This window comes from Ornithodoros turicata, chromosome 3 (assembly GCF_037126465.1).
Source record: "Ornithodoros turicata isolate Travis chromosome 3, ASM3712646v1, whole genome shotgun sequence".
NCBI classification, from domain to species: domain Eukaryota; kingdom Metazoa; phylum Arthropoda; class Arachnida; order Ixodida; family Argasidae; genus Ornithodoros; species Ornithodoros turicata.
The window spans coordinates 68,123,513-68,133,554 of NC_088203.1; the positions used below are offsets into that span (position 1 = coordinate 68,123,513).

Below are 10,042 nucleotides of genomic sequence, written 5' to 3' on the forward strand. Positions count from 1 at the left end.
TTCGCCGTGTTGGCTTCATGGCAGAGTACATTGGCGTGCCTGTTTGCTTGTATTTCGCGAAAACAATGAGTTCCCCAGAAAGTGTCCATGTCATGCACGCAAGCTGAAGCTCTCTTTTACGCTTTACAACTTTCTGCGCAAGGTAGGATGCTCCAGTTTTTTTCCCACGACGAAAGAAGTGACGACAGGTTCAGTGTGGCTTCCGAAGCATTTGCGTCTTGATCCCTCATGATGATAACCTGAAGTGTTGTTGGCTCAGTGGTGTAGATTCCGGTATTGGCGTTCGCTGGTTCGATCCGCGGACCATTGCGTTTTCGTATTATTTCTTTTTCTTTTACAAAGGGAGCTCCGAGAATAACAGCAGACGAGAGTGTCACAGTTTTGTTCCTGGAGGGCTTATTAATACCGTACTGGCATAATCAATTCCTGCTCTGTTTTGCTTTAATTTCTGTAATGCTGACATCTCGCCTGTGCGCTTAGCGCGTGAAAAGTAGACCACTTTCCATACCATGCCGACCTACCTTCCGATGTACTCGGCAAAGGAACAATAATAGAGATAGAATCTTTGATCGCTAGCTTTACAGGGGGAAGGGGGCGTCAAGATTCCTGTTTCTCTCTTTTTTAATTTTACTTGTTCATCCTTAATATTGTGTTCTTGTTCGCACCTGGAGGCCTTCCCACGCATTTTTAATCCAAATGTCGTAACAAGTAATGCACATGCAATAGAGACAGCTTTGCACGTGGATTATCATTACAGCACTTATAGCACGAGTGGGAAAACCTGTATTTTTTCCCTGATTCTCACTTACTACAAAGTGTACTCTTCATGTGGGCGTATACGGGGACTGTTGTTGCGGCCAAGTTGTAGTCTGCTATTTCGTGCTATCAATAGCACGAAACACGAACATTATGTTCACTGCATTTCGCAATAAAACGCATCAAGCGCCCGCAAAAATTAAGAAATGTCGATTTCCCGTAATGCACTCGGCCCAGGTCCGGCTTAAGCCCGAAAAAATTCGAGGTCACCGCGGCCCGGCCCAGTGTTGTCGCCTGTAAAAGTTGACCGTGGCTCACTAATAGTCGTGTAACACATGCTTGAGCCCAATCTAGGCCCGGTAATGTAGGGGCCGGTGTCAAACCCGAGCCCATGCCGGGCCCACAAAAAGAATGCTATACCCGGACCGGACCATGGGCCAGGCCGGGCTCGTGCTTTCGCGTAAGCCCTTTCACCCCCCCCGAGCGAAAAGCATGAAGCTTCAAAAGTTCAAGTATCAAAGAACTCCGCTGAAGTAGTTTTTCTTTAATCGAATTTTCCACGATTGCATGTCCAGGGACCTAGTAGGAAACTGAGCAGTCTGTCAACAATTCATGACCCTGCGCCATCTGTCGAGGGCGCATGTAATACGCGCGGTTCCGCTTCGCAAATCCGTCGAAAACGAAAATGGCAGTGGGCATTTGTGACCACTTTCTACGTCGAGAATGTCGAACCTCTTGAACATGAGTGCGCTAGAATTCCGCATTCGAGAACTATCGCTCACACAGAACTTCTGTTCGTGTGGTAGCGTGCTGGAAAGTGTGTGCTTCGCAGCAGAAGATTCCTCTTCCACAGATTTACCGGAACCATATTCGTCCTCACCAATAGCTGACCGTGCCGTGAACACGGACTGGTTTGTGAAATTTACATGTATCGGGGAGAAGAACTTCTGTAAGCCGAAACAAGCGCTGTTTTTTTAGACGTGCAGGTGTACATGTGGGAAATGCAAACCGATGGATACTAGGACCAGCGTTTTTGCTGCCGAGAAGTAGAGAATACGTGTGAAAGCTGACAGACAATTGCATCACAACTAACGAATATTGCAAAATACTGTGCATTGACACCGAAGTCCTGCAAGTGTGTTTTACATACATCCGAGAAACCGAAGAGCATGGCAACATACGCGGCTGCGCCGTGTGGTCTTTACGCGCTACTTGAACGGCAAACTGGACGGAAAACCCTTATTTCTGCAGGAAATTCCGTTATGTCACCCTTTGGCTATTCACAAGAAGGATATGGGGTGCTCTGAGAAAGCACAATAGAAAGTATTCTTCCTGCCTGCGTCGTGCATGCTATTAGGGATGCTTTCCCCATCAGTGTGCAGACTTGTAGAAATGTATATAGTGATGTCAGCAAATTTTCATTTATTGCTTGCTGCAAGTTTTTCTCATTGCTTTTTCTTTGCAGTCACAGCATATTATAATTATTAATTTGTTCCTGGAGGGTTAAGTAACCTGGGGGCATATCTGTATTTGCAGATTATACTCATGTCTTGTATATATGAGGAGTAAATAAGATAATTTTCATCAGTGTCGTTCAGCTGAACTGCGTTCATAACCTTTTAATATAATTCTTCTTGACCAGGTTTCCGAATTCCAATTAATGTTTGAACCGATTATAGGGATGTAACACTTAATTAACAGTGTTTTGCTAAAAGGAGTACTTGTAACTGATTCATTATCATGTCACCAACTAACATTTGTAAAGAAGGGCTTGAGGGCCTTGATCTGAGTTCAAGGTTAACCATGCAGTATTGGTATGGGCAATAGTGCTCCAAAATGGCTAAATAATTTATTGCGTAAGTTCTCTGTTACTGTAATTGAGGTGTACTTTCGTAAAGTAATTTTGACAGCCCTGCAAATTGAAACTGGCTTCAGTGTACACGACAAACGCATCGTAACATTTAATTGAAATATAATATAAGAGCAGAAGCAACACTTTGTCACAACTCAAACTATATTTTTCTTTTTTATTGTCCAGAGATTTAGGAGACAGAGTAGGACTCTCTGTCCTCTGATGTTTTGACGTACTTAATGGAGTTGTAAAACCTGCAACAAAATAAACAAGAGACGTATAAACAGCGTTGTCTTTCCCTTTTGAATTCAACAAGGCAGTTATGTTTTACCATTTGTGCACTATTGCATTCTCTGTTGATGAAAAGAGTAGAGGAACAATAATGCTGCAGATAGATCCAACAATGACGTGTCATCTTGATGAAGATGAGAACTTTTCTTCACGTGTGCTAAGTGAGACAAAATAAATGTACAATGAAGGTTGTACAAAAACCAGCAAATCTCCGTCAACTAAAATTTTAGATATGTGGCTGTCACCACATCGTATAGTTTCCACGCAAAGGAGGACTACCATACACTTTTCACTCGTGGCAGGGTGCAGAGGAAAACTCTTTTGAAGTTATGGTCTGCGGTAACAAAAAGATTTGGTATGTTGATAAGGCAAGGCAAGGTTGTTTGGTTGTTGTTGCTAGGTTGTTGGCATGTTGATGTGCTATACCGTTATAACACATCAATATAGATGAGGGTCAAACACAGAATACAGCGTGATGGCTGCAAACTCTCAATTGAAGATGTATTCAACAGAACAAGAAACTGAAAGCATGAGTAGAAAAAGGCAGCGCCCATGCAACACATGGAGAACTACATTAATCTCTGAGAAGGTAGGATCGGGAGAGCAATAAAGAGAAATGACCACTGTGTCCGAGATAGGGGAACTCTGCAAATTTAGGACCAATGTGATGTGGTAACCTTGCATGGCTCACTGTAGCTGCGACACACTTTGAACAATTCCAGTAGTGGGGCTTCAAAGACAATGAACTTTCGCTGTTTCACTGGGCATTCAAGTGTAGAGGATGCATCTCTAGAAAATTAACTGGCGTTCCTTAGTCATAACTATACCCCAACAGAAAGTATTCCGCTACCCTTCAAAGAAGCTAGTAGTTCTCATCGGTTTCTTCTCCTACTGTTGACGTCATACTAATGTTCTGCACCTGTTCAAAGACTCCAAAAAAGACTAAAAAAAAAAGTCTGCAACACGTAACAAATCTAGTGCTTCCATCCGTTGACTTTGCATACCTGCTTTCAGCTATTTCTCTCATGTCAACTTGAGTGCCTGGATCACTCACACACGAAGCAGTCTGGCGCCACTTCAACACTGGAAGGCCCCTAAAATTAAATTTGTTGATGTTGACAACGTTCAGTACGGGACAAGTAGGATAACATAAGTTAAATGGAATACGTCATCGCTATATTATAATTTATACATGTGTGACACCTGTGCATACCTGAGACGTTGTGTTGAACTCGTCACCTCGGTGAAGCAAAATCACTGGTTACTCAACGGCAGTTCGCTTCGGACGTCTTCGCAATTCGCCTTCTACGGCACCTTCGTAGCACGGCATCATCGGCATCATCGGCAGCAAAATGAGCTCAGCACACACGGTACGACTGCTGTATCTAATAGCCGTGTACTTCGAACCACATTCGTTTTCGCGCACTCTCCTGTGGAATCTTGTGGTAGAAAACGCCCGTCGTCGAAGATGAACGAAGATGATTTTTGCATCCCCGAACACCAAAACTACACTACGCATATGTAGGTCTCTCGAATACGTGACACAGCAGCCACAGACATGTCATTCACTTCCATTTTCTGCTTCGCGCGACCAACGTGACCACCCACGACGTCGACAATAAACACATAAACGCGATAACACAGACGGTCTTGCAGATGGCGCGGCTGTAAGATAATGTGCGTCAACTTTGTTCTCTACAAAATTAACTCTCACGTGGTAAGGGTTGACCACTCCCTGGGAGCCCTGGACCCAAAACCCAAGTTGCTCTTTTTTGCCGTTCGTTGGCAGCACCGTCCATGTTCCGGCTATCTTCAAAATATTTATACGTAAAAAATATGCCGAATTGAGAAGTAATGCTTTCTGTGTGTTATCAAACAATTATGTTGTGCATGATAGTGGGCAAAAATATGGGGGTTATGAGTAGCTTCGGCTGCAGGAAAATGTCCGAGTTGATCTTGGAAACCAGGTCTATGGTCTTGCCGCCCCGTGTGGGGTTGTATCATTCGGTCGGTCCACGAGCGCGAATGTTGTTTTCCGATTGACGCGCTTCTTCTTGCGTGTACAGACCCGCTTTATGCACCGTATTTTGCTCCGTGGTGCTGGCGTGAAGCAAAATATCCAGGTAGCCTTCTATAGCTATACAAATCATTATTCGTAATCATGGTCTGATTCAAGTCGGCTACGTTCTTGAAAAGCGAGCTGGCGAACGCGTTGACGGGGTAGACCTCGTCGTTGGTCGTCCGATCGCCAGGGTGTGTTTCCGGTAGCGAACCATCGTCACGCACGATGCGGACTTTCGTCACTATGTACACAGAGTTCAAATCGAGATAGTGATGCCCCAAATTCGAAAGCTGGAACTCTATGAGGGAGGATACGCATGAAAAGGTATGCTATAGCCTACGACAAAGAAACCGCGCTCAGAAAAGCTAGCTCTGTCGACTGTCAGCATTTTCTCATTCTGAGTGACAAGTGCATCTTATACGACATGAAACAGCGTCGCATCAAATGCACGCACCTGCTTTATGTGGGCTTTGCCGTTCTAGAAATATCCAAAGTCCGAATGTACAGCTTCATCTACGAGTCGCTCTTTTCTCGCTTGACGTGCCCAGTGCAATTGATCCATAGCGATATGGACAGCATAATTTTATCTCTCACGTGTGAAAGCCTGGAAGAGCAGCTGATGAAGATCGAGAGTGAGTTAGATCTGTCTTCCTATCCGCCGGACCACCTGCTTATACAACGACGAGCATGCGAACCCATGGGGTACTTCAAAGGCGAGACGGGAGATGGTGTCATTCAGGAAGTCGTAGCCATCCGAGCGAAAATGTACAGCATTCTCTTGGCTAGGTCACACAAACAGATCGCGAGAGCGAAAGGAGTTAAGAAAGACGTGGTGAGGAAGACGTCTGTCCACTGAGGAAACAGCAATAAGGGGGCATTCGCAGACGGGCCGCAACACTATGGTGAAATGGTGGAGCCATGTGGATCTCACGTGTAGTTGTTGTGGTACCTTATTTAAGTTCACTACTTTAATTAAGAGCAGGACTGCTCTATGTGCAGGACGGGAAAGGGAAAAGCTGCGCGAATGGCTGACCTAGTTGCATAGCGTTATAAGGGTGTTTCTTTGTCAAAATTTCTGTTTGCCGGTCAGTGCTCTTCGTGTTCGTCTCTTCTTTGTGTCCCCTCCACTGGGGTATTTTATCGTTTTTAACACAAAAGATGGTTAGTAAAGCCTGCTCAAATAAGCACGAGAATCAAAGACAAAAGGCAGAGAGATGTAATCGCAAATGGTGGTGATAAGGTGGTAGGGATCAACGGACGGCGTATCAAAGTTTCGTTTCATCGCGCCAAGGGTGGAGTCACGCAAATGCCAATGATGTTTCTCGCAGATGCACTGCAAAGCAGAGCACTCCCCGGGTGGGGGTGGGTGAGTGGAGGCTTACCCGAAAGCCCGGCCTGGACCACGGGCCGGGACGGGTATAGCATTATTTTGTGGGCCTGGCACGGGCTCGGGTTTGACATTATGGGCCCGGGCCCGTACATTACCGGGCCTAGGTTGGGCTCAAGCATGTGTTACCCCACTATTAGTGAGCCACGGTCAACTTTTACAGGTGACTACACTGGGCCCGGTCGAGGTAACCTATATTTCTTTCGGGCTTGGGCCGGACCTGGGCTGAGAGGTTTACTGGAAATCCACATTTCTTAATTTTTGCGGGTGCTTGATGCGTTTTATTACGAAATGTAGTGGACGTAATATAGGCTTGCTATCGATAACACAAAATAGAGACTACAACTTGGCCGCAACAACAGTCCTCGTACACGCCCACATGAAGAGTACACTTTGTAATAAGTGAGAAGTAGGGAAAAATACAGGTTTTGCCACCCGTCCTGGAAGTGCTGTAATGATTAATCCACGTGCAAAGCTGTCTCTGTGGCATTTGGATTAAAAATGCGTGGGAAGGCCTTCAGGTGCGAACAAGAATACAATGTTAAGGATGAACAAGTAAAATTAAAAAAAGAGAAACAGGAATTTCGATCCCCCCTTCCCCTTGTGAAACTAGCGATTGAAGATTCTTTCTCTACTATTGTAGTAGGACGGCATGCAATGGAAAGTGGTCTACTTTTCACACGCTAAGCGTACAGGCGAGAGGTCAACATTACAGCAATAGCCATAGTGCCAGTACGGTATTAATAAGTCCTCCAGGAAGAAAACTCGTCTGCTGTTATTCTCGGAGCTCTATTTGTAAAAGAAAAAGAGGTAACAGGAAAACGCAATGGTCCGCGGGTCGAACCAGCGAACGCCAATACCAACATCTACACCACTGAGCCACCAACACATCAGGTTATCAAAGTGAGGGATCAAGACGCATATGCTTCGGAAGCCACATTGAACCCATCGTCACTTCTTTCATCGTGGGAAAAAAAACTGAAGCATCCTACACTCTTACCTGAGTTACTTCTATTGTTACTTTTAGACCGTTGTTACGTATATTTAGAAGTAACATCGGCTCAAAGGAAGAGGTAACACAGGAAATTGCGAATTTTAGAAGTAAATCGGGTCTCGAAGAGCTGGGGCAGAGGTAACCTGTGGGGAAAACCCCTGTCTTCTGCTGGTTACTTGTACGTGTTACTTCTAGTGGGAGTCCGTTACTTCTACGTCGTAATGCGTTCGCAAACAATCACAGCCGCTTTTGATCGCTTTTGGTCGCTTATCTGGCAACAGATTACAGTATCACACGAGAAGGGACACTACATCGCGTCCTCGTGTTTTGTCGGTTGCATCTTTTGCATCTTTTTGTGGCTGACAAGTTAAATCACGCTCGTGGTTGTAGATGCGTTGTGAACTGCTTTCAAATGACGTTTACAAACAAGGACTTCTGGGGAGTGCCGAGAGGCAGATACAAAGAGTGCGAGGACTGCAAGAAATACACAGTGGAGTCCGGCAGTCGTCATCTAAAATATGAATACTGTGCGCACAGCCCGGTTTCACATAACAGGATACGTGAAATAGGTAAGTGCGTATTTCATCATGATCGTTCTAAGCAGATTCGCTGTTGGTTCCTGTCGTATGGTAAGTCATACATGATATGCTGTCTGCGCATATGTAAGCTGTTGGTCGCAGTGTCAACGCTCGGCCTTAGCGCATTCTGCTTTCTCTTGCCAGCTTTGCTCTCTACATCGACTTTACTTTGTATCTCTCCGTGTCGCCTTCTTGTCCCAGCATCCTTCATACGCTGAAAGGTATATGATACCTATAGATCCATTTTGACCTTGGGTTTTGTGTAATGAAATTTAACTACGAGCAAATTGTTTCCATTCAGCGTTGAAGAAGAGTGATAAGCGCTATAGTCTGTGTGTCGTAGCAATTACAACGAAGAGAAACTGAATTTTTCGTAGTACATTGTTCTGAGAAGTATTTAGTTATCGTGGGGTTATATTTTTCATTTCGTTTTTTTTTTTTTTCTGACGGACTTAATCGATTTTGGTGTATGGGCTAATTGCTAAAAGAACTAAAGCCTATAGTCGACTCACTAATGAAACGATGCGCGATATGGAATTCCTCATGAATAGGCAACTGATTGACCACTACAGTAATTTTATGATTGCGTTTCTTTATGCCCAGGTGTGCGTGTGTGGGCGATTAGTATTTTCTTTACTTCTTGATACGGCTTGATTTTGATTTGTTCAGGGTCGTGTTGTCAATGACAGGTTATTTCGTCGTCTTACTGGCTGGTTGATGAATTAACTCAGTCATTTTCTGGCTGATTGCCTTCCTAAATTTCACTGACTTCGTGGTGAATGGGTCGACTGATGACTTGAGCCACTGTGATTGGTCGATGTGGTTAATTGACCGGAATGGTTGCCCACATTGATGCCTTAATTGGTTGTTATCAGTGGTTTGCTAGTACAACTGACCACTAGATAGCATCTCGCGAATTATACCAATGAAGAAAGTCAAGACAATCAATGAGTCAATAACACCGACTAGTCAGTAAACTGTTAAAAAATAAGAAATCGATCGCTGCTGCTACTGAATTACATTCACATGAATTTATCTACCAGGCAACCTAAATCCCCATCTCGATGAGTCAGGCAGTGGAGGAGCGGGTGGGCTGGTGGTAATTAATATGTCAAAGGCCTGCAAACTAATGTCGACTGATTTCCCTCAGGTGGTGAAGAACATGTTCAGGACGTGAACTTGCAGCCACAGGAGGAAACAGGGCATAGCTGTGACGTTTTCCATGGTATTTATTTTCTTACATATAACGACCTGCCATCCACAAAATATTTTGCCATCTGTGTTTGTTGGAAGTTAACATTTCAGTACTCTCTTCTTTTTATGTGCATGTACCGCTGGCCTCACAATTATGCTGCATTACACCATGCCTTGAGGAAGTTCAATGTGAACTCCATACTGTGGCTGGTTTCATCCCTGCCGCTACATGTACAAATATGGAAGCTCGTGAATTGGAAAATCCCCCGTTTTCGGCAAACGACGCTACGATACCGAACACCGAGTCTTCCAACATATCAGGTATTTAAATTTTTTGCATTCATTACTCGTGCTTGCACAAGTGTAACTAAGATCTGCTTTTGCTATTAATGATGTACCCAAACAACGTGAGAACGATAAATAAGGAGTGCCCATTCCATTTTAGATATTTATGGTGGTGAAAGCGGCACCGTCCCCACAGCAACAAGCAAGAATGAGGACAAGGTCCGTATGCATGCATGCCGCCCCTGCAATTTTACAACACAATATTTCACGCGATTCTGTGAACACATCAAACCCCCTTTGGAGCTGTGTTCATTCTACATAGTCTCACATATGCCACCACATTGAGAAACGATATCTTCGTTATCTTACGTTGCCAATGCTGGGTTGTGTTTTCCTGATATTCACAATAAAATACGTGCCCAGAAAAGCCCATGGTCATTGTATTTTGGTATGTCACCCGTGTCGTGTTTCGTGTGTGCCTGCATGCAATTTGCTGCATGCATGCACGGACGCGAGGAACGGGCGGGTGCAGCCCCGGAGCCCCGGGAACGGTGTTACTTCTAAATACACGATGCATCTGGTTACTTTTAGAGAGGTAACCCCGGCAGAGGTAACGCTGTACCCATCTAGTGTACAGGTAACA

General features: G+C 44.7%; 1 long non-coding RNA gene across 1 annotated transcript; it reads left to right on the forward strand.

Annotated features, from left to right (window-relative positions):
- The first annotated feature begins 9,093 nt into the window (after nucleotides 1-9,093).
- LOC135387251 (uncharacterized) lies at nucleotides 9,094-9,721 on the forward strand. Its single transcript, XR_010420980.1, has 3 exons — nucleotides 9,094-9,145; nucleotides 9,298-9,435; nucleotides 9,560-9,721. It is a non-coding gene; the product is annotated as an uncharacterized LOC135387251 (long non-coding RNA).
- Nucleotides 9,722-10,042: the final 321 nt, after the last annotated feature.